The sequence below is a fragment of the Eumetopias jubatus genome, unplaced genomic scaffold (genome assembly GCF_037043125.1).
Source record: "Eumetopias jubatus isolate StellerSeaLion01/CBP00866 unplaced genomic scaffold, mEumJub1_p1.0 scaffold_17, whole genome shotgun sequence".
NCBI lineage: Eukaryota > Metazoa > Chordata > Mammalia > Carnivora > Otariidae > Eumetopias > Eumetopias jubatus.
In genome coordinates, this window is record NW_028274823.1 from 3,587,713 (window position 1) to 3,612,500 (window position 24,788).

At 48.1% G+C, this 24,788-nt stretch overlaps 1 protein-coding gene across 2 annotated transcripts in view; it reads right to left on the bottom strand.

Annotated features, from left to right (window-relative positions):
- MGMT (O-6-methylguanine-DNA methyltransferase) overlaps positions 1–24,788 on the bottom strand; it is a 292,226-nt gene that overhangs the window by 138,547 nt on the left and 128,891 nt on the right. The gene's annotated exons all lie outside the window — the stretch shown is intronic.

Genomic DNA, 24,788 nt, shown 5'->3' on the forward strand with positions numbered 1-24,788 from the left:
AATCTGCTTCTCAGGACACTGGCAGGTGGCTCTTGGACATGTTACTTAGCACCTCTGTGAAAAGAACAAATGCGTTGATGTATTTTTTTCCAATAAACTGCATTTTCCTTTTCAACCTTCTGGATAATTTCATGCTCACAAAGAGGCAAGTTGGAATTTCTCCGGGACGAGTCCAGAAAGGTACTTCCACCTAGCGAGTCACACCTTCCCTTTCAGGCCTCCTGCCAGGCCTCCCAATGGTGCAAACCTGCAGTGTGGGTCTGAGGTATGGGAAATATCCATCTGGGATTCAGCCGAGATCATGAACATGTTTTATTTGTGAGCTACAGCAGAGATGCAGACTGACTTAACTTTTCCCCGAAGACGATCAAGGTAAAGGTAGAGCCTTTATGAAGAACGAGAAAGTGACATCGCTCACACAAACAGTGAGAGTGACTAAGTTACGGCGTCAACACTGTGTAACTATTCTGTCCCTACAGAATGAGTTAAGACCTCATGCTTCACCAGCAAAGGGCCTGAAAACAAATTCTAATATCCTGAGGGTTTATAACTAGCCACAGACAGCCTACAATGTGTAATAGACCACCACGGGAAAATATTCTATCACATACTCATGCAAGGTACACAGCACATCCTGACTCCATGTGTGTGTCGGGGTCGGGATGGTATTAACTTTCCTAGCACAGGTGCACCTGCTTCCACCAAAACCAGTACTCATAAGGCATTTTCATCTGCTGAGAACATGGTCCGCGTAACCTCAAATTATTCGTAATATCTTCAAAGTAACATGAGCCACTTAGGAGGGAAAATCCAAATGCCCGATGCCCCAGGCCCTAGAAGGTGACGTAGCCATGTGGGCCTGTGGCTGGCAGGGCCGTGCTGAGGGCCTGCAGCGGTGTGACTGAGCAGGGCAGCTGCCCAGGACGCCACTGGCTGGGGAGCCAGCGAAGACGCTGCTGGGTGTGAGCAGGGGAAATCTGGAAGAGCTTCTATGCCATCATCCTTCTGACCTTGGGAAAAACCAGGAAAGGAGGAGGGCATGTGAAGCCAACTTAAATTTGACTTTGAATTCGGTTTCAAGTATTTAACATCCAGACGGGTTTTAGCTTTACTCCAGGTGGGATGCCTAACAGGCTGAGCTGTATCTTATCTGCAGAACCTACATGTCAAGGTGGACGTGAACACAGCATCTGGTACCTTCCCCTCTAATACCTCAAACCTGCATGTGCAGAGCTGGTTTCCACATCGAGTCCACTGACGTGGTCCTGAAACATTTTGGGAAATGACAGCCTGACACACAGAGCCACCCAGGAAATACCTTGGCCAGGCGACAGGCAAGCACACAAGTGGGCACCAGGACGACATAGCCTGACCAGAGACAGCTGCATGGCCAGCAGGGTGCACCCGCACCAGCACCACCCTCCACAGACACCCCACTGCAAATCACAGCTACACGTGGTGCAAATGCACTTAGGGGGAACGCTTGTTTACTCACTAAAAGCTGTACTTCATCTTGGTTTTTGTCTTCCAAAACATATGTGGTAAATTTCTAAAGCTTTTTGAAAAACAATTTGGATTTCGTTCATTTCACAGAAGGAAATTCCATAAAGTTTTTTGATCAGCAGACCAGTGTGAAAAATGAGCAAGACCTTACTTCTACAAAAGCATCTCCTATGAAAACTCCCCCAAAGTATCTGAAACTTTGCTTTTTAGATGGCCCTCATCTGCAAGGACACAGAAATTCTTCATCAACGGGATGAAACATTATCAGCTTATCAGCCAGGTTTAAAACAAAACCAAGGCAGATACTTCGAGTCCAGTCACTATAAGACCACCTCCAGTTAATGACTTCAAACAGGCAACACTCCCTGAACAAAACAGGACAGTGGACACAAATGCAATAAAGCAGTAACACAACTCACTTATTTTTTTATTGTTATGTTAATCACCATACATTACATCATTCGTTTTTGATGTAGTGTTCCATGATTCATTGTTTGTTCATAACACCCAGTGCTCCATGCAGAACGTGCCCTCTTTAATACCCATCACCAGGCTAACCCATCCCCCCACCCCCTCCCCTCTAGAACCCTCAGTTTGTTTTTCTGAGTCCATCGTCTCTCATGGTTCGTCTCCCCCTCCGACTTACTCCCCTTCATTCTTCCCCTCCTGCCATCTTCTTCTTCCTCTTTTTTTCTTAACATATATTGCATTATTTGTTTCAGAAGTACAGATCTGTGATTCAACAGTCTTGCACAATTCAGAAATCACTCTTTCCTCCTTATCAAAACCTAACTCTTGGTCCACAATCACAGGACAGAATTTTGTACTTCTCTTCTAGCTACAGGGATAAAACAGACAACAGGCAGGTATCTACAAAATACTTAACAGTGAATGGCAGTGAAAACGTGGCAGATATTTATACGAGAACAAAATACGAAGCGCTAGTTTAAAAAAAAAAAAAAGCTGACATGAGGGTGCTCACTTCTAGAGGCCTCTACATAGCTCTGAGGAGTGTAGCCTTTGGTGCGGACTTTGGTGCACAGGCTGCTTGTCACAGTGAGGGGTCAAGGACTGAATGCTTTAAAAAGACTTGTAAAAAAAAAAAAAAAAAAAGTCCTGCACCAGGAGAGCAAAAAGTCACCATTATCATAAAATTTGGGTAAAAATGGAATTCTTTATTGCAAAAGCTGCTTTATCTGATGGGGGGGAGGGGCCAGGGAAGAGAGGTATATTCTGTTTTCTTCGAGTTTGTTTTTGTTACATGGTTCCAGGAAACCTAGTCTCTCCCTGGAGATCCCAGCTCGGTTTAGCCTGTCACCACGTTCAGTTAGCAAAGTCCCACGTCAGATGGATCCACGTGAGAAAAACGGTCCCTGGGTCCTTCCCTAGCTATACGCTCTTGTCTCCACCCCTCTCCATACACATCTTCAACAAGAGACGTCTTCCTTTGATTTCCCATCTTCAAGCTGCTTCTAATGATAGTGGAACGGAGTGATAACCACAGGAGGGCAGGCCCCAGGGAGCACTATTCTTCCTCTGCCTTCTAGACAGGCTGAGTCCTGAGCAAGCCTGCCCTCCCAGCCTGGTCGCCTGTGGAGCACCATTCAATGCTAGGGACTCTGGGATGTCACAGGCACCTCTGTCTCCACAGAAACAGATAGCATGGATCCTATCGGCTCCCCTGGTCTCCAGATGCTCTGTGAAACTAACAGCATTTGCTGGGCCATAGGATCTACCATCTACCCAGATGGAGAGCATACTCTGCGGTCTGCTTATACAATAGCTTACAAAACTACTGACCCAGCAAAGCCAAAATTATGAAAATGGTAATTATATACATCTTAAAAAAAATTTTATCTTATGCAGAAAATGGCTCCCCATTCAAAGCTGGGGCTGTGGGCTTTGTGAAATCCTTCAACCAGAACCCAGCCAATCAGAGGGGTGTGTGTGAAGCAGGGACTGAGGGTGTCCGGAGTGGACTCAAACCAGCACTAAGCACCCACAGGCCATCTGGCTTCCCACGCTCTCGTCAACTGGGGATCGATGCCATGTGAAATGGTAGGTCCACCACCCCAGGACAACCAAATCCTCTTTCTAGTGACTGGTAACTCTCAGAATCCCAGATCAGTGAAACAGATGGGAAGTCTGGAACCCACATGCCTCACAGAAGTGGAATCACATGGACCAAACGCCATCACACAGATGTTAGGCTGGTGAAGCAGAGTTGGCGCCCATCTTCAACTTGGCTTTCAGACAGGGCAAGTCCACATGCACTCAGTGGCCAAGAAACCATCCCTGAGTGGGAGGGACGGTCTCCCCCAACCCCTGAAAGCCTGGGCAGGGTTTCCAGCACAGTGGGGAGTCAGCTCCAGGACATCGGGCTTGCCTCAACGAAACCGAGGTTTTCCATGACGTCTGCGTGCGCTGACGCAAGCTCAAGGGGGCCTTTAGAATGCTGGAGTCTTCAGCAGTACTGTTCACACGCACGGTTCTGGCCAGTACTCAGGCGAACAAATGAATCACTGCATTACCGAAAATGGGCACTGGGAAGGAGAGGCCTGCATGCAGGCAGATGGGGACAGATGATCTAGAGCACAGGATGCTCTAAATGCTCCAGAGGCCCTCCTCTGCCCCCACCTGCCCTCCAGCTCTTCCTGATTAGCCTACACTCAGACTGATACACTCAGGTCACTCTTCTGAGATGCAAAACAGGTAATGGCAAAGCGGGAAGAGAAGAGATATGCGTAACAATCAGAAAGTCTGTTTTCTCTGAGTGTGTATTAGGACACCGATTTCTTGAAGTTAAATTCAACCTTACATTACTGGGATAGGCCTTACTTGACAGAACGGACTTCCTACATTTTATTAGGATTTCTGCGTCTGGGTTCATGACACTGGTCCATGGTTTTCATCTTTCATGCATCCTTGCAGACCCGACATCCAGGTTATGCCGGTCTCCTTCCCTGGAAGGGCTGACAGAACACTGGCAGTGCTCCTCCCTTGAAGGTCCGAGAAAACTCAATGGTGGTGAAGCCATATGGGCCTGGGTTTTTCTTTTCTTTTCCTTTTTTTTTAAAGGTTTTATTTATTTTAGAGAGAGAGCGTGCACAAGCAAGGGGAGCAGCAGAGGGGGAGGTGAAGAAAGGGGAAATAATCTCAAGCAGACTCTGTGCTGAGCACGGAGCCCGACATGGGGCTCGATCTCAGTACTCTGAGATCATGACCTGAATTGAAATCAAGAGTCGGGCGCTTCACCGACTGAGCTACCTACCCAGGCGCCAGCCCCCTGCATTTTTCTTTAAGGGAAGATTTTTATTTTTCAATTTCTTTAAATTCAATTGTAAAGATTTAAAAGGAAATTTGTTCATTTTATCTTATTTGTCGAATCTGTTACCTCTTTTTAAATAATATCCTCTTATCTCTCAACATCTGTGGAATGTTTAGTGATGTACCTCTTTCCATGTTACTCATTATTTGGTGTTTTTCTTCCATGCTCAGTCTGACCAGGTGTCTGGAACAATTTTGCAAATCTTTCCAAAGACACAATTTTGGCTTGGCGGACAGAGGTAGGATCCCATCTTCTGTTTCATTCTCACGGTCTCCTTGTCCTTACGATAAGGTCCGTTCTGCCGCAGACCTGCACAGCCACCCCCGACGCTGCTTTTAACGGCCCTGGGGGCACACGGAGCGGCCTTCTTCCGCATCGAGGTGCACATCTGCGGTCTGAACACTGCTCTTCCCCAGCGTGACCCCTGCTGACCTTTGATCCAGATGCTCATTTCGTCCACCGATGTCGGAAGTCCTTCCCGCCAAGGCCGCCGGCACAGTGCCCTGCTCCTCATGTCCTCCTGGCCACGTCTGCTGTGGGCTCCGTATGGTCCCCCTGCTCCCTGCTTTCTACTGGAGAAATCAAGAAGGTGAACGATAAATTTCCTGCTTTGCAGACAATGGTTTTGTCTCCACAGGCAGGGATGTGGAGAGGAGAAGCACGGTGTAACCCTACACAAGGTAAGAGCCTTACGGTCGTGGAGCTTCGCTTCCCACCTGCTCCCACCGGACCCCCCGGCTCTTGCTCTGGCTACAGGCCGATACGTCTGTCCCCCAGGGGCGCGTGGCCTGGGCCCTTTACACAGACACGGCTCAATGACAGGGAGCCTCACTTACCATGCCAGGTTTTTCTTCGGTGGGCTCTTCTCTCAGGAGCCGTCAGGCAGAGGTGACAACTGTCCTCTGAGGAGAGCAGGATGGGCCCCCAGTGCTGCTGGGAGCCTGTCCCCAGAGAGATGGGGGAGCCTGCACATGGCCCCTAGCCGGCTCAGTCTGAAAACCCAACATTTGCTGGGACAGGACACAGAAATTCAAAGGACACGACATGACGCCCCAGTGGGTGAAAAATACCTGACGAGAGCAAAAGGAACGGGTTGTTGAGGACCCACGGCCTCTGTGGGCACGGGCTCCCAAAGGAGAGGCAAGCCTGAGGCTGAGCAGGATGTCTCAGGACGCTGAGAAGGCGGGAGCAGGGAGGGGCCACTTGGGGGAGACACTCTCAGCGCAAGAATGGAGCTAGGAATGGGGGGTGTGTACTGAGTGACACTGACCCAAGGCGCGCACGACCCCATCCTGGTGGGGATAGCGGAACAGCTGTTTTTAAGTTGTTTCTTGGGGAGAAGGGTGTGGCAATGCAGGCACCTGTCTAAAGACGATGCATCAGAACCTGACAGGCAGCCCTTACCAGCCCACAGCTCGGCGCCCCAGGCAGACAAGATCCACTGCCCAGTTTGAGCAGCCAGCCAGGCTCGTGCTCCATCCGCTGACACGTGTGGACCGGAGACCCAGCCGGTGTCCCTACTGCGTTGCCTCTGAACATCAGGTCTAGGACTAGGGGTCTTCTCTTTGTAACCAGATTTCACACTCCTCAAGGGCACAGGCCTCATTTTAACTTGGCTTCTGGCAACAGAGTGCTCCGTTGCCCGGACTACGCCACGCACAGTAACTGCGCACCTACAAGTACAGGGTAACTGCCAGGTGGCGAGGCAGGTACAGAAGGGGGCACACGCTGCTGGTTCTCTGCTGCAGAGCGCAGGAGCACAATGCAGAGGAGATGGCGTCCCAGGCTCTCACCTGTCCCCTCTGTGGGGGCTCCACTCACATGAAGAAGTGGGAAGCCCCTCAGCCTTGCAGCGGCCACGTAGATTCATTCAAGCTATGTGATCACCTAATCCCTCAACTTTGCTAGTCCTAAAACTTGAATAAGTCATTTACTGAAAAGTCAGCATCATATTCTCAATGAGACTATATGCAAATGAAGCTTGCTATAATCCAGAACTTACTGAAACAGTTAAGCACAAGAAAAAAGAAAATAATAAAGAAAAAGGCTATGTAATGTTATTGGACTTTAAAAATAAATTAACTCTCTGAAATCAGCAATTAATAATTGAAATCTCCTGACAGTAATTACCATAGCTCTGTGTACACTTTAACACTAATCTCACCTGTGTGAGATCATAAGAAATTCAATCAAGGAGGTAACATTATATTAGATATTTATAGTTTTCCACACTGTGTAAACTAGGAAGCATTAGGTTCCGTGATTATTCCGCTGATAGTTTACAATACCAGCCTTTAATTTCAAGGCAAACAACCTGGTTGTCAACATTGAGATAAACATATGCAATCTGAGAAGTATTTCCAGAGCTTTCAAAGTGGAACCATATCTCTGCTTAAAAGTCCAAACATGGTAAAATGGTAAAATGTGATACAAGGATGAGAAAAATCCAACACTGCAGGGAACTCAAGAGTCCAGGGGTAACGGTAATCACTCCGTTTATAGGGTGCCAAGAGGATGGAACATGAGAATTAAGGAAGTTGATGCCAGAAACCACTGCTCCTCACCAACTGCTGTAAAAAACCCCCACCAATTCCATATGTTACAACCACTCCTCTTTAAATGGATAAATACAATGACTCATAAAAATAATCATCTCTGTATTTTATTTTGTCTTGCCCTCTTAGTAAGACTGCACATTCTGAAAGCTAGCTTCTATTTACAGGCAAGATGATTCACAAAATTCACAGTGAAGCAACACTTTCTAATTAAAATCAGGCACATGGGATGACTTTAATACCCGTGACTATTTTTGAAAAGCAAACAGGATAGGAAACAGTACGGATGAGGGTGTGGGAGAACACTCTCAAGTAGCCAGGATACACTTTATGCACAGCTCCTAACAATAACTAGAAGAGCAGACTTCCAAACAGATCCCAAATCCAACTACTTCTTAACATCCTCACTTCTCCCGACCCCATTTCTGGCCTCCCAGCTGACCTCCTCTTCATGGGCTTCTCCGTCCCCTCCCCCGGATTAAAATGCAGCCATCTGATGAGGTCACTTAAACCCCTCTTGCAGCCTTATTTAGATCAAAATCAGTAGATACTGAGTATGCTCTCGTTTTCAATTTCTATTCTAATTATTTCTAAGCAATGGATTGTTTAAAGAAGAGCAACGATGTATTTTAGTGGTTATGATGTGTGGAAGCAAACCCCACAACAATAAATGCACAAGGGGCAGTGACGGCAAAGTGAAGATTATGCCGGGAAACTCTTACATTACATGTGGAAGCACAGACTATTGCTCCAAAGTAGATGGTGAGAAGTTAAAGATGCGGACTATGAGACCTACGGTCACCATCCCATGTGCTAACAACTATCCTCATATGGCTACTCGCATTTAAAGATTTTAAATTAAAGATAATATTCCATTCCCTCAGCTGCACGAGCTGGAGGTCAAGTGCTCAACAGCCACAGGTGGCCGGTGTGTAGGTTGTTGGATGTTGTAGACAGCACATTCACCATCGTCGGAAGCTCTAATAGACAGTACTGGGCAAGACCAACTACTCTAAAAAAGTAGAGCTAATAAGGCGATAGTAATAAAATGGAAGCATAAAGTACTCAATTAGGGTAGAAAATTAGGAAAAAGGGAACAAAGAACAACTGGTACAAATAGAAAACAGCAAGATGGTAGACTAACCCCATCCATACTGATGAATACATTAAATAAAACACTTCCAATAAAAGGTGAAGATTGGTGTGCTGGATAACTACATTCTGGCTTTAAGAAACACTAAAAATAAAGCAAGAGGTTAAGAAGGATGGAGAAAGGTATACCACATGCAGCCAGACCTTATCAACATTGGACCAATTTAACTTCAGAATGAGAAACATTACTAGGGATAAAGAGGGGCATTTCATAATGTTAAGGAGTTAACTGATCAAGAGAACGTAATAACCCTAGATGACTGAACACCTAAGAACAAATCCTCAAACTACATGAAGCAAACATTGGCAGAACTAGGAGAAACACAAATCTATAATTAGAGATGCCAACGCTCCTCTCTTGGTTCTTGCCAGAACAAAACAGACGACAGGGAAAGATGGGATGGGGGGTTAGACGGGGGGGAAGACGGCGGGGGGGAGACGGGGGTAAGACAGCGGGGGGGGGAGACGGGAGGAAGACGGGGGGTAAGACAGGGGGAAGATGGCGGGGGGGAGACGGGGGGAAGACAGCGGGGGGGAGACGGGGGGAAGACGGCGGGGAGGAAGACGGCGGTGGGGAAGACAGCGGCGGGGAGACGGGGGGAAGACGGCCGGGGGGGAGACGGGGGGAAGACGCGACACAAGAATGTGTCCTCTCCAAAGGCACAGAGAAGACATGTTGACACAGACAGCATTTGGAAATTAAACAACATATTTCTAAATAGCCCATGGGTCAGAAATAGAATCACAGTGGAAATTCTGAAATATTTCAAAGTGAAGGATCATGCAACCCAACTGTATCAGCATCTGTGTGATGCACCTGAAGCACTGCTTACAGGGCACTTGAGAGCTCTGAATACATAGAGTACAAACCCAAGTCCACTACCAGTCACCTCAACTTCTAACTCAGAACATCGGAAAGAGCGAAAATTAAATCCAAAGAATAGAAATCAAAATATAAAACTGAAAAATCAGTAGGGGGGGGAGCAAACACTGGGCTTTGCAAAGATTGAGAAAACTGGGAAACTTCCAACAAGACCCATGTGGAAAGAGGAAGAGGAGGAAGTATTAAATCAGGGTGAAAAACAGGACGGCGGGTTGGGGCTACCACGGCCCGCCGTCCAGACTGCAAGCGGGCAGCGGGGTGCGGAGTGCTAAGAACTCTGCCGGTAGGTTCAACCTAGATGAACGGACAAGCTCTCTGAAAGACAAATTACCAAAATGGAGTCATAAAGAAAATCTGAGAGGCATTTTATTTTGGATACTGCATAGTTAATAACCTTCTTATACACAAAATTCCAGGCCCAGATGCTACCAAACATTTAAGGAAAGAATCCCAATCCTAAGGAAGCACTTTTAAACAGCAGAGGAAGAGGGAACACTTCCCACCTGTCCTCCGAGGCCAATACTACCCCGATAATAAAGCTTCAAAAAGGTATTAAAAGACAACTGCAGACAAATATCCCTCCTGAACAGGCACAATACTTCTTAAAATATTAGCAACTATAGGAGTATTATTTTACATACATAAAAATCATGCTGGAATTATATACACACACAGAGAAGGTGGGCAAGTCTATATGTGTGTTTATTTTTCAAGGCAAATGGTATTTATTACAAGCATGCAAGATTTCTTAAACATTAGAAAAAGTAATGTATTTCCCCATGTGACTAGAATAAAAGATGGGGCACCTGGGGGGCTCAGTTGGTTAAGCAACTGCCTTCGGCTCAGGTCATGGTCCTAGAGTCCCGGGATCGAGTCCCGCATCAGGATCCCTGCTCAGCAGGGAGTTCGCTTCTCCCTCTGGCCCTCTCCCTTCTCATGTGTGTGCCCTCTCTCATTCTCTCTCAAATAAATAAAATCTTAAAAAAAATAGAAAAAAGCCACATGAACCTTTCAATAGATGCAAAAAAAAAAAAAAAGCATGTGACAAAATCATACAATCTCAGCCATGACAAAACTCTCAGCCCATAAGAACAGAGCAGAACTCCTTCAACCGATTAGGGGAATGCACTAAGAACCTATAGTTATGTTTGATGGTAAAACACTGGCTATTTCCTCTTTTGCTGTGCCTGTTCAACAAAATACAGAGATCCCAGCCAGTACAACAAGCCAAGACAAAAGAGAGACATACAGTGTATAAAGCCAGCAATAAAACTATTCTCAGACAAGAAAATCATGGACATAGAAGACTCTCAAAGAACTCTCAAAAATGCTACTAGTATGTTTAGCAAATTCACAAGATACCCAATAGACTTACAAAAAGCTCCTTGTATTTCTAGTCACTAGCAAAGAAAAACTTGAAAAACTTGAAACATTTATAAAAAATCAAAAACATGTGAAATACGGATGTAATTAAGAATAAATGTGAAAGATTTGTACACGAAAAAACTACAAAACTGTGTTTGGATATTGGAGATGACAAACAGATCTACCATAATTACAGACCAAGATTCAAAGTTGTAAAGCCTCTCTCCAAACTCATCTATAGATTCAAAGCAATCCCCTTAAAAATCACATCAGATTAGGGGGGTAAAAATTATTAGGTTTATTCCAAAATGGAAATGCAAAGGACCAAGAACACTGAGAAAGACCAAATTTGGAAGATTTATAGTACAGGACACAAGACTCGCCATACAGCTGTAACACTCACGGTAAGGCAGTGTGGTGCTGATGTATGGGGACAGAAAGACACATGGAATGGACCTGTACATATATGGTGAATTTGACAAAAGGGACAAAGGCAATTTGATGGTTAATTTTCGTGTGCGGTTCATTTTCTTCGATAAGGATATACAGTGCCATGTGCATATGGCTAGCCCCGTGCCGTGTGTTGACCAAGATGATCACAGACCTAAATGCAAAGGCTAAAGTTATTAAATATACAAAACAAAATATAAGAGGAAATGGTTGCAAGTTTGGCATAAGAATTTCTTAGAAGACAAAGTCCAAACCATCCCTCCCCAAACATAGCTCACAGAAATGGAAACTTTCTGCTCTTAAATGATGCTGTGAAGAGAATGAAAAAGGCACAGGAGGCAATATTCTCAACATCTTTATCTAACAAAGAGCTTGTATGCAGAGTATTAAAGTTTTTTTTTTTTTTTTTTTAGAATTTGATAAGAAACAGCTCAATTTAAAAAATGGGAGAAGGTGAACAAGAGAACCTTGTAAAAGAATGGCTGATAAGCCCTGAAAAGATGCCCAACTCTAGTTGTGGGGCAAATGCAAATCAAAGATACAATGGAATTTCACTAAATCCTGGTCAAATGGCTAAAATGACAGACTGGCAATGCTAAGCGCTGACAAGGACATGGGGCAACCGTAACTCTTACACATTACTAGCAGGAGTGTAAGATCAGACACCTGTTCTGAAAAGGTTTAGTGGTTTCTTATGAAGCTAAGCATACCTGCTGGCTCACAGTGTCATTCCACTACAGCGCATTTCCCCAAATTGCAAGAAAGCATGTCGTCCACGTAAAGACTTCTACATGCACGCTCATAGCAGCTTCATTCATAAATAGTCCAAACTGGCAACAGCACAAGTGTCCAACAGGAGAACAGGTAAGTTTTGGTTCCCTATAAAACAGAATGTTACTCAGCAATAATGAACGTACCACGTGGCAATGCACATGGGTCTCAACCATTAAGGTGTGTGAAATAATGCAGACGCAAGAAACAGGCTTTATGATTCCATTTGTATGCAATTTCCGGGAAGACAAATCTAATTAATGGTTATCTAGAGCCAGGGATATGGGTTTTTACTGACTGGGGCAGGACACAAAGGAACCTTCTGGGTGACAGAGACATGTTCTCTGCCTGGGTTGTACTGGTGGCTAAAGGAATATATTTATCTGTCAAAATTCATTCAACTGTACCCTTAGTAGGGACTTGTAGGTAAATTACACCTCAATAAAGGTAACTGTTGCAAATGTAACAAACACTGAAATATAGTTCATAGGCTTTCATGTACCCTGTGTACTCTTTAAATTCTGAAACTACACTTTTTACATTCTAATCATGAGGTAGAGATTGAGGATAATGAGAACCATATTTCTACTACAGGAAAGAGTTAGAAATATGGAGAAGGGACATCTATAGTCTGCTTTGAGGGCCTGAACTGGAATTAGAGGTAGGTTATCAACTTACGGTTTGCAACAGCTACGGGGGGCGGGGGGGAGAGAGAGACGGGTACATCAACGCACATACATATATGTGTATGTGCACATACAAACTCTGTAACGCCTCTGGCTAAAAAGGTCTTGAACATAAAATTCCCAAATGGGGCAATACCATCCTCAAGGGGCAAAAACTGCTTCCTTGTGGAGAAGAATGAAAAAAGCCTTACAAAGGTCTGAGGCCTTGCTGAGAGTCACAGTATGTAAGCTAGAACACAGTAACTGTGATACTAAGATTTCACGGAGGAGGCCGCTGCTCAGGAAAGTGTCGGAACACCCCTAGAGGGTGAAGACGGCAGGGGAGGTGGAGAGCCCGGTCTGGAGGCCCCAGCACGCACAGCCACAGGCACACCTTGCACAGATGTGTGGATTCCGTGTGCTAAACGCAGCTTTCCAAAGTGAACCAGGATTCCACAGAGGAAAGGCTGGTCTCGGAGCAGAGATGGGAAAACAGCAGATAAACCTCAAGTCCCCAGAACGAAGGACACAGTCCAAGAACAGTGGGGACATGAGCATGACGAGAGCTCTCCCCAAGTGCCCCACTGGCCAGTCTGGGGTGGTCTGAGCCCCAATAATTACCGTCATGAAGCATATGTAGTACATTCAAGATCCACCGATATGCATTAATCAATGGCGGACTCTTGGGGAGAAGGGAAAGCTCCTGCTTATGGAGGGAGGCCGCCTCATGCTCTCAGAAGAGATGGCCGACTTAGATTCATCTATGCACGGAACCTCCAGTGAGGGGAGCCTTCCAGAGCAAAGACCTACATGACTAAGAACCTTTGAACTTACTGAGCAGTATTTACTAATTACACAGGAATAACTACCAGTTATGCAGGAGGAGCCTACCTAACCCCATGATCGAAACTGACATCAGGTGGGGATGAAGCCACCCACAGGTGTCCTGAGAAGGACCCAGCATTGCCTCCCTGGGCTTCCTGCCCAAAGATGACTGTGCCACAGAAACCCCGACTGAGGGAGATCCCACACTGTCACCAGCTTCTATGCTCCAAATAGTTCAAGGTCACAAAGACAGAAAAGCTACCAGGTTGGAGGATGTGAACGGGACGGGACAAGCTAATGCTAATATCTGGCACACGTTACTGGAGCAGGCTCTGCTCTGGTGGAGCATAGAGAGACCGCTGGGTTGGGCAAGGAGACTGACAATGCCATGGCTCACATGCTGCTGTTGCAAAGGTGAACGTCGGCGTTGTGGTTACATAAGTGTTACTCTTAGGAAATATACACCTGACTACTGCAAGACTTCTGAGCCTTGAGGAAACTGGTAAACGCAGGATCAAAGGTCTCTGAAAAGCTCCTTCCCCAATCTCATGCTCCTCAGTGCAGAGCCCAAAAAAGAGATCAGAACTGGGAATGTCCAAAGCCAGAAACGGTGGCGCATTTGTGGACTGGCCTTGGTACGGCACTGACGTCTGGTGCGCAGACGAGGTTCCGTGCTGACATGCTGCTCCCGTGCCCTCTGTGGCCGTGTCTGCAAGGCTCATCTCCTCCTGGGCCCAGCTGACACACCCCCGTCCAGGGAGACTTCTCCAAACCCTTCACAGACAAGGTTATGCTTCTGTAGCACCCACAGTTAACCCTTGCTCAACTTAGGACAGTTAATTCGTCAACTGTAATTTCTCCAATGTGACTGGAAGCCCCGCACAAAGCATAACCACATCTGTGTGTCCACTGCCATGCGCGTGAGGAGGTCTGCCATCAGGCTCACCACATGCCAGCACTCAAATGAAATGAAAACTCCAGGGAATAAAAAATAATTCATTGAGGCACCTGGGTGGCCACTCTGGATTTAGGCTCAGGTCATGATCTCAGGGTCACAGGATCAAGCCCCGCATTGGGCTCCACTCAGCGCAGAGTCCATTTGAAATTCTCTCCCCCTCTCCGGTTGCCCCTCCCCTCACTCAGGTGTGCTCTCTCTAAATGAATAAAATCTTAAAGAAAAACAAAAAAACCCACCAAATTCATTTTTAAAAAAATCTTTTTTTTTTTTTTTTTTAAGAAGAGCCTTTTGAAGAAGTCTCCTAGGGATACCAAATTCTATTAACTCAAAGCAAACCGGAGTTCTTTTCCTTTGCTAGTGTGCTTTGAAAACAGTAGAGCTAACCCAAATTTGGGTACAAACCGGGCACTCAAACTGCAGCAATGCTCCAGACCAGAAATCACTGAGGCACCACAGGGCTGGCCTCCAAGGGTGGCCCACACCCCCAGGAGGGCACGGCATGCCCGGGGCTGCACAGCAGCCAGCTCACAGGGGGAGTGAGGTTGGCTCTCAAATGCTCATCACCCACCCAGCTGGCGAGTTCTGGCGCTGGAAGGGGAGGAGGCTCACCCTGAATGTTGGGTTAACGTCCTGAATTGCTCAGTCAAGGTGAAAAGCAGAGCCTGAACCACCCTCCTGAGTGCGGCTGGCTGGCTACCACCACCCCAGATGAGCAAATGGAAAATGGCAAACACTCTGGGGCTTCTTTGCCCCACCTTGCAGTTATTTATAAGCAGCCATAGAGAAGCGAGCCTCTCCCGTCTAGAACATTCTCCAGGAATACCAGGAAGACCACAGGCTCCCAGGAGGCCCAGCATGTGCCATAGCCCTGAAGAGAGGAATGACGGCAGGCCCTCAGTGGAGCATATGAGCTGTTGCCCAGCGCGTGGAGGGGCCCTGGGGTTCCTCGGGGACAACTCCTGACGGAGATGGGGCTGCCGGGGGGGCAATAGCAGGGGCAGGCCTGGCGGGACGGCACATCTCCAGGGCCCGCCGGGAGGCACAAACATGGGCTGCACAGGTCAGGAAGCAGCAGTGTGGCCAGGAATTCCCCGTGCTCCTGAGAGGGGAGAGGAAAGGATGGACGCACGGTGGACAGCCACCAGAGGAAACAGCCTTCCCTGGCAAACCGGTTCAGGGGGGACGGAAGTGGCTGGCATGAGCAGGCTTGGTGCTCCAGAAGCCAGGCCTCCCGCACCATCTCCCATTCCTTCTTCCTCCTTCCCCAACTGTCTGGCCTCGTCCCACTGGGCTCCTGAAAGCACCTGCACTACCTGTACCATCGGCCACTGTCCCTGAGGGTGCACCTGCCCCCTGGTCCTTCCCCAGCCCTAACCCTCCACCTGCCAAGGTTCTGAGGCACTGTCCCACACGTGGGGCGGGTGTGTGGCAGGGTATGTGAGGGAGGCAGGCACCTCTGCTCCCCAGCGGGACCGCCCTCTCCCCCCTGTGCGCTGTCTTCCGGGTCAGAGATGCCCACATCAAGACCGTGGCTGTGGCCTCACCCGCACCCCGCCTTCCAGGGACTGTGGTCCATAGCCTTTGTCACTTCCACCAAATGCTCTTCCTGGTACAGACTCTTCCGTAACGAACTAGAGGACAGGCCTGGACGCCTCGTGCTAACTGCAGAAGCAGCCTCTCATCCACCTGCAAACTCAAGATTCTTCAACACACAGAAGGCTCATCCATCCTCCAGGTCTGGAACATCCCACAGCAGCCCATCGTTCCCAGACCTCTCAGCGCTCCTCTCCTCCGCAGTTCGACCGGAAGGCCCGTCCTTGAAGACGCGACACGCTGTAGCCCAGGTCACCTTCTCAGGAGTGAAGGCGACATGGTGCCACGCTGGGCGGGACAGACACCCAGGCAGCTTCCCCAGCATCCTGGCCATCTCCTAGAACTCCTCTCCTGGAAACAACGCTGACCCAAGTCACACATGCAGCAAGAACACGTACACAGAACCGGACACCACCTACACTGGGGTTAAGGAAGCTTCCTGGAGGGGGCGGCGTGTTCCAGAAGACAGCAGGAATATGCTAGACTGAAGCCACACACAATTTTCTCCAGAAACCAACTACGCCATGGTCAGTTCTCAACAGCGGAGATTTCTGCCCACCACCCCTCAGATGACTCTGAACACTCCTCACAGAAAATCCATCTTAGAAGCGTAGAGGTCTGACTCAAACCTGTGTCCCGATCCCTGCCCTAGAGTAGCACAGGGAAAGAGAGGAGGGAGCCATCCATGAGCCTGGACACCTGTTGAGGGGTGCTCGGGGCTCCACGCGGCAGCAAGACTCTGGCCCCGGAGGGAGGGGGTCGAGGAGGCAGCAGCCAGAGCTTCTGCTAGGTGACTTTTTTTTTTAACAACTAAAATCAAAACAACTTCTGGTGGTTAGAAATAAGCAGGCAAGGACTTTCACTTAAAATCACAGCTGCCAACACAGGCATTTCATTCTATACGACAGAAAATGTTGCTGTCAAACACAAAGAAATGTGCAACCATTTTCCTCCTTTTCTCCATTCCACACATACACAAAATCCCGCAAACCTCTACCCAACTGAACGCAAAAAAATTCACTTCAAAAGTAAGGTTTAAAATGGTGGGGGACCAGCCCCGTGGAGGCTGGGAGTGTAAACAGAGCGCTGGAGAATATGCAGAAGCCTTTTCTGAGCCACGTTTAAGAAATGTGAGCCTCCAGTATGGAGCCTGGAATGAACAACATGCTGAAGTCTGGTGTCAATTTAAATGCATTGAACACCAGAAAAATGCCCCCAACCAAGGCTTCAAACTTGTACGGCACATTTCCACTCAACCCAACTAGATTGCCTGTCACATCTGACACGGCTCGTCAAAAGTTATCCTTCACTGCTCATGGGCAACATCGAGGTCAAAAGACCAAGTACAATGGTCCGACCCATCCCCGTTTTCTCCTTCAGAGCAGCAAATATTGAACTCTAAAATGACAAGACAGAGCAGGGCTGAAACGGCTGCCAAAGACACAGAAGCTGTCCGAGGCCGCTGATCTGAAGGAGAAAAACCAGCCCGTGCGTACGTGTCAGGGTGAGGCGCCCTGACAGGCCCACACAGAGGAGTGGCAGCCGGCACGGGGGGACCCGGCACGGCTCCCGCACCCCACTGCACTGCAGCGCACCGCACCACACCCAGGCCTGGCAGCACCGGGGAGAGGCGAGCGCGCAAAGACACGTTTCCCTCCCAGAACAGGCTCATTTAAGCAGCGCACTGTTCACCAGCCTGAAAACGCAAGGAAGGATGTTCCGACCCAGGCTATGACATGGATCAACCTTGAGTAAGCCAGACGCAGAAGGACAAACACGTGATTCCACTCCTAGGAGGTCCCTAGAGGAGAGGGAATCACAGACCCGGAGCAGGAGGGTGGGTGGCCAGGGTGGACGATGGGGAGCTCGCGTCCAACGGGGACAGACCTCCAGTCCGGGAAGATCCCAGCTCTGGAGGTGGACGCTAGTGGCGGTGGTACGGCGTAAACGCACCTGCTACCACAGGACTGTATGCGTACATGTGGCGAACGTGGTGAATTCTGTGATGCATATTTTACCACGGAAAACACTCCACTTGTTTGCCATGAACTGAAAGCCAAGTCGGGAACACTGGTCATTTCTTCCAGCTATCTGCTCCCACATGGACAAAAGGCATCCCAGTTGGAGCGGGAAGTGAAGTCAGGCAGAAGTCAGAGCTCTGGGCAGGCCCACGTGTCCAGACGAGGAATACTGCATGACGTGTGTGACAACAGCAAGGGCCCGACAAAGCCCCAGAGAACAGAACACACCAGCCCACAGTGCCAGTTTAACTTGAATGGTATAATGGGGGGGGGGGGTATTCTCTCATTTTACTGGTCAATATTTCAGATTTTATTACAAGAAACACTGGTATAGAGCTCAACTAAAATATAATTTCAAAACAGAAGAGGACATTTGAACGATGTGGCATGTTCTGGGGGTCAACCCCACCATACTCCAGAGCCCTGGGGGGCAGCAACCTTCCCCAAACAAGGGGAACCTCAGAGGGCAAGTCAGACACAGGGATGCTCCTGCACTCAACCCCAACGAGGCAGAAACGCAAGGAGGGGGCAGCAGGGCCCAACGCTGTTCAAGTAGGGCAAAGTTAGACTCACCAGGCAAAATGCGGACTGCGTAGCTCTCTGCTGTTTTGCTTTTAGTCATTAGGTAGCAGAGAGCATTCGTCTCTATTAGATTCCTTCAAGACGACATCCTCTGGTTTTCTTTTGCACACCAGTCCTCCAGGATCTCTCTTCCCTGGTGGACCCAAGATATTAAAGAACTATGTATTTCCATGGGAATCTTCCAGAACAGACGCTGAAGACCCTGGCTGGTTCCAATCTCCCTCTACCGTGCTATTTCAAAATAGCTTGTAGTATGGTTTCTTTACCCTAGTGTGAACAGGGACTTAAAAATAAAATAAAAATAATCTTTTAGACATACTAGCCCCTTAGGAGGTCTGCAACAATGTGTCTGAACTCCATTATAATATGGTGTGTAACCATTTTAAGCATGGACCAAACAACGTTATAGGATGTTACCACGGCTTTGACCGGAACCACATGGGGACAGAGTCTGAGCACGGCATGGGGCTGGCAGTGAGAGAGCAGCCTGGCAGCCTGGCACAAGAGCCTCGTGACGCTCAGAGCCAGCGTGCGGGTCCGGGGCAGCCTGGCACCCAAGTGAAGGGCTCCCTTTACAAGACGCCCTAGACAATTGTTCCAAGACAGTGGGATGGGGAGTACTCTGTTCTATCCTCAGAAGTTAGAAGTCACTAGCCTTTGGGATTAGCATGGTTCCTCTGGTTATTGTTCACATCCATATGGGAGCCCCGTCTAGGAGGGCTGTGGGGAAAAGACCGTTTCCAACGGCGCAGGCCTGCTACTAACTTGCTGTGTGACCTTGCATGTAACAACTAACATTCCTGGGCTGATGCTCTTATCAGCAGGTACAAAAGAACATGAAGAATCATGTTTTACCCCAACCCTTAAACCATGGCGCCAGCTCAGACCCCTTTTCCGGACTCTTCCATCACACCCCAGAGCTCTGGAGGGCCCACGGCTGCGTCCTACGCCTGCTGCCTCTGAGGGAGAAGCATCTCATGCACAGCTAGGGGCTGAGGCTGCTGATATGGGGATACCAAGGCTGGGCCCCTGGCCTCACCCTGGCAAGACACTGAGAGCCCCTCCAGGGACAGAGCTCCCCAAGGATGGGCTGAGATCTCCGTGGTAACCAGGTCACAACACAGGCCTGCCATCTCCCCAGCCAAGCTTGCCTTCTGCACTTTTCTCCAGGGAATATCTCAGGGCTCCTCCCCAGGATATGGTTTGCATGTCACCACTCCGCATCAGAGCCTGTTCCTATGGCACTCAGACAAGCCCTTCCACTTCTGTGATCTGATGCAAATGTTCATGCACTGTGAGGACTGCAAGATACAACGTCCCCCATGGCTGAAATACCGGAGTCCGAGAATCAGGCAGGGTGAACCACTGCCCATCAGCAGGAGCTTTTGCTTTTCTTCCACAATTACTCTGTGTACCTACTGTGTGCAGACACTGCTCCAGCCCCTACACATACACTGGTGAGCCAGAGGGGACGCCTTTACAGACACTGTAGTCTGGTGGCAGAGACAGGCCCATAAATGCATCTGTGCATCATAGGCTAGATCAGGGCCCCGCACTTCCCCACAGGACCAGACACCACAGATTTCAGGCTCGCAGGCCATCCCATCGTGGTTCCAACTACGTACCTCTGCACTGTAGCAAAGAACAGCCACACATACGTTCATGGCTGAGTTCCAGTGCAACTGTATTCACAAAAACAGGTGCAGCCTCTAGCCATAGCTGGCAAACTCCTGTTCTCGATGGTTAAACAGTAGGAACCAGAAACCTGGAGTGCTGTGGTGGGGAGGAAGGTCATCACCACACGTGGCAGAGAACTAGAGGAAATGATGAGCAGCCGCACAGGTGGTGTGGGGTTGCGTGTTCCAGGCCAAGGCGACAAAAAACATGCAAAGGCCCTGGGGTGGAGCATTCTTGGCAAGTCCGGGGAAGGGCCAGGAGCAGAGGGTTAGGGACGCCAGAGGGGAGGAGTTCAGTACAGGGAAGGGTCGAGAATAGATCGGCAAATCATGTGGGCCCTATAAAGTGTTTTAAGGCCCTCGACTTTAATGTAATACTGATATTTACCAAAATTAAGGAGAAATTATTACAAGAATCCTTGTGTCTTCAATTATCAATATATTCCAATGTTAAAAAATATTTCTATATATTCTCTTTGAAAATCCGAACTCACACAGAGAGTATATAACTCTAACTGGGATATTTAAAAACATCTGAACATTTTCCAAAACCACCCCAAAACAGTTGACCATATATGGAGATGCCTCTGAAACTCGGGCACTCGGTATCTGCAGCTTTCTTCTCATCTGTTTGGCTTTTCAACAGTGAAACTCAGGGACACGCAAGTCATTTCAAGTCTCCCTCCCTCTGTACTTCCATCCTCCCTCACAGCCAAGCTTCTGCGCCCCTTTCTAAAGGCCTCCAACACAAGCCCTCCTCCTGGCCACCTGTGGCCCCCGCCCCGTACGAGCCTCAGACAAGGCGTCCCCTCCTACACCTTCTTCACGCCACGTAGGCCACTCTGCCAGAGCACTGAGCTACAGCAGGCGCCTTGGACTGGGGTCTGGGCAGAGAAGGACTGGATCTTACGTGTCCTGGCCCTTGCTGGTGGCTGCCCAGGAAGTACAGAATGACATTTATCAGCTTAAAGGAGAAAACCGAATATGCCCTGGTGCTCATCATCTTCTAGCAGGAGGGTTTGAAAGCAAGTAGGGTAACCCCAGAGAGAGCAGCTAGACCAGCACCGCCCCCACCCTTCCTCACCTGGTGCTGACCCCTGGTCCAGTCTGCAGGACGGATCCGTAGAAGACTCTGCCGACGACAGAACCGAGTGGGCAAAGAGGGCTGTGAATAACCCGCCACTGAGCCCAACCCCTCCTTTGCCTCTCCAAATCATTCCCTATGTTGTCACTCTCGTCACGCACAAGCCCTGCCCTGCAAGACCTACTCAGTGCCACTCAGCCCCAACCCGCCCAGGACAGGTCCCAGGGGTGCAGAAAACACCTTGTCTCCCTGCTGCCACTGGCTGAGGACACAAGAGCAGCCCCCCCACAGGGGCGCTGTGCATTAAACATGACTTCCCTGAAATCAACAGCTACAGCTCACTCAAAACAGACAGAAAAGGAAAACCAAGCAGAGGGGCACGTCTAGCGCGGGAGGTGACAGGTGCAGCGAGTGGGCACTAGGGCAGGGACACGACCATCCCTCCTGCTTGTAAGAAGTTTCTGTATTCTCACTCCAAACCCTCTCCAACTGAGGAAAAAGAAAGATCACCAGAAGCAGCAGAGATAAATCCTGTTCTGTTTTTACAGGAGAGCACAAATAGGGCAAGAAGGTGAAGGGACAGACAATTAGGCAGAGAAGCCGAACTGGAGAGCACATAATTACGTGCAAAGACATTATGCCTTATTTTAATATAAATAAAACTTTTTAAGCATAAGATAAAAAGCCATGCCTCAATACGCCAGTTTTTCAGTAGAATCCATCCAATTCACATGATTCTCATAATTTCACAACAATGTTCTTTGCTTTATTTTAGAAGGCTTATTATTTATACATTTTACAATGCAGGAGAGTAAGAAGGTTCAGGACATCTTGTAATGAGAAATCTGGCCCCCGACATGGCTGTGGGGTGAACGTGGGATTCCCACCCTCTGCCTTCCATTACAAGCTAACCCAGGACGAACTTCAGCAGACCCCTCGTGTGCAGACTATTTCCACACTCTGCTCGGGGCTAAACATTCTTCTGTGTATATACTAGTAAATTCAACAGCCTCTTTAACATCTGAGAACGAATTACTGACAAGTCATTTTTTGCTCCATACTGCAAGTCAACGTGGCAACCCTGTTTTTTTTCTATTATAAACATGTGCTATGCCTCAGCTCCAAGTCGTTTTGGATGCTGATACAAGATTCATAATGGCTGTCAGAATCTGCAATTTTCCCTTTTGTTTTATGAGGTCAGGCAATATTACATGCACTGATATATTCCATTTTCCCAGCTGAAAACCTTCTCATTTGAGCCCGACAGGTTGAGGGAGTCATGATTTTGCAACCTCGCATGTGAAACACGGTATGAGGGGGCAGGTGGCTAACCCCACGTTCTCCTCTTGCTCTTGTCCACTGGCAACAGTAAATTAAACTGTCAAAAATGGAATTGTCCTGTCATCAACAAAGCTATAGCTTCACGAGTATTGCAACATCAGATATATTTCTAATTCTGCATTTCCCTGCACCTGTAATTTCATCAGGAACCCGCACTGGACCATGGTGAGAGCTGTCCAAGGGATACTGGCATTGTGAATTCCTTTAGAGGTTTGACATGGCATTTCAAAGACAGAAATTAATGAACAATTCCAGCAATTTGTAATATATATAAAAAGGGTGTTCAGTGTGAGGTCTTGACCTTCAGCAGGACCCTTTAAAAGGGTAGAAATGCTAACGCGGATATGACATGCTGCGTAGCATGGTGAGAAGAAATTATACACAAGTTCCTCTGCAAACAAAACAAAGCAACACACCACCATGCTAGCACGTCTGATACACCTGAAAATTACTTAACGGCCACAGTGTCCCCTGGCCCGGATACCTCTAAGAATGTTTAAGACAGACCCCTGTGCAAGTGGTATGTAACACAGAACTTCAGGCCTGAAGCTCAAGGGTTATCAGATAATCCATTGTCATCTTAGGTGTTATCCAAAAACAGCTCTGGGCTTTTTTTTTTTTTTTTTTTTGAAGATTTTATCTTTTTGACAGAGAGAGACACGGCGAGAGAGGGAACACAAGTAGGGGGAGGGAGAAGTAGGCCTCCCATGGAGCAGGGAGCCCGATGCGGGGCTCGATCCCAGGACCCTGGGACCATGACCTGAGCTGAAGGCAGACGCTCAACCACCTGAGCCACCCAGGCGCCCCGGCTCTGGGCTTCTTTCAGGTACTTCTCCTTCAGATATTTATTCCTTTGAGAGGAGAGAGGATGGCCAGCTTCCTTCTCAAGATCTTAAATGTGGCTCCAGTCCTCCTTCGCAGAGGCCTTCCCGTTACCAGTGCCCCCCACCTCCGGCCGGACTGCATTTCCAGCATGCGAGCCCCTTGGAAGTCGGCACGAGTCACGCACCGGCATCCCTCTCCCGCGGCAGCAGCAGGCGGCCCTCCCACTCGGGACCCTCGTTAACAAGCCAGGGGACAACGGGAGTCCCCTTGGTGGCCCTAGGAGCTCACACGGTGAAAACGGGCTCCTCTAACCTGGTCCAGAACAACAAAGTCATGACTCTGGTTATAATTAATTAAATATTGCAATCAAATATCGTTATAGATTATCTCGACCAAATTTCACCGCTTATCAATCACCATGCTCAAGACAGAAAGTTAAATTGAGATGAGGAATCATTTCACAGCCTAATATAGTCAAAGTGACTCAATATTCCTTTATTAATTCTCATTTAATATCGCTTTAAATTGCTGCCATTATTATCCTACCGTAGACGAAAGATTCTGTGTAATTAGTCTGTATTAAGCCCTTTTTATTTATAAGGAGCCAAATAAACAAACCCACTTTAATTACCTGGGCTCCACAATATTGATCTGAGCATCAAAATTTAATATGACTTTATTTCAAATTTCCATATGACTAGTATTTAAATGTGTTCCAGCAATAACAATTTTGCAGGCACAAATGACTTTTCATTCAGAGTATGTAAATGACTGCCTCGCGCCTGTCAAGCACAGGCTTTCTGTGCCCACAGCATGTTTACCGAGACCTCAGGGGCCTCCCTGCTCCCGCTTTGCTCCCTAATACGGCAGGAAAAGCCACCAATTACCAAAAGAGACAAAAGTCAACGAAGACAGGGAGGCTTCTCCCTCCCAAACCGTGTTCTCTCCCACTTCAGTACATGGTGTTAACGACATACAAATTTTGAGGTCATTAAGTATAAGCAGGACCGGAAAGCCCGACCGGCGGGAAGGTGGGATGTGCGGACGTCAGCACTTGGCGCGCACGCCGAGTCCCACAATGCAAGTTTCAGCGTTATTGTCTCAATTTAACTTGCATTAGTACCTAGCACCTTGATTACACTGTTGGGCGGTAATCTTCGGCTGCACATGCCATCATTACTTATGTCAAGCCTCTTGAGTGGTTATGAATA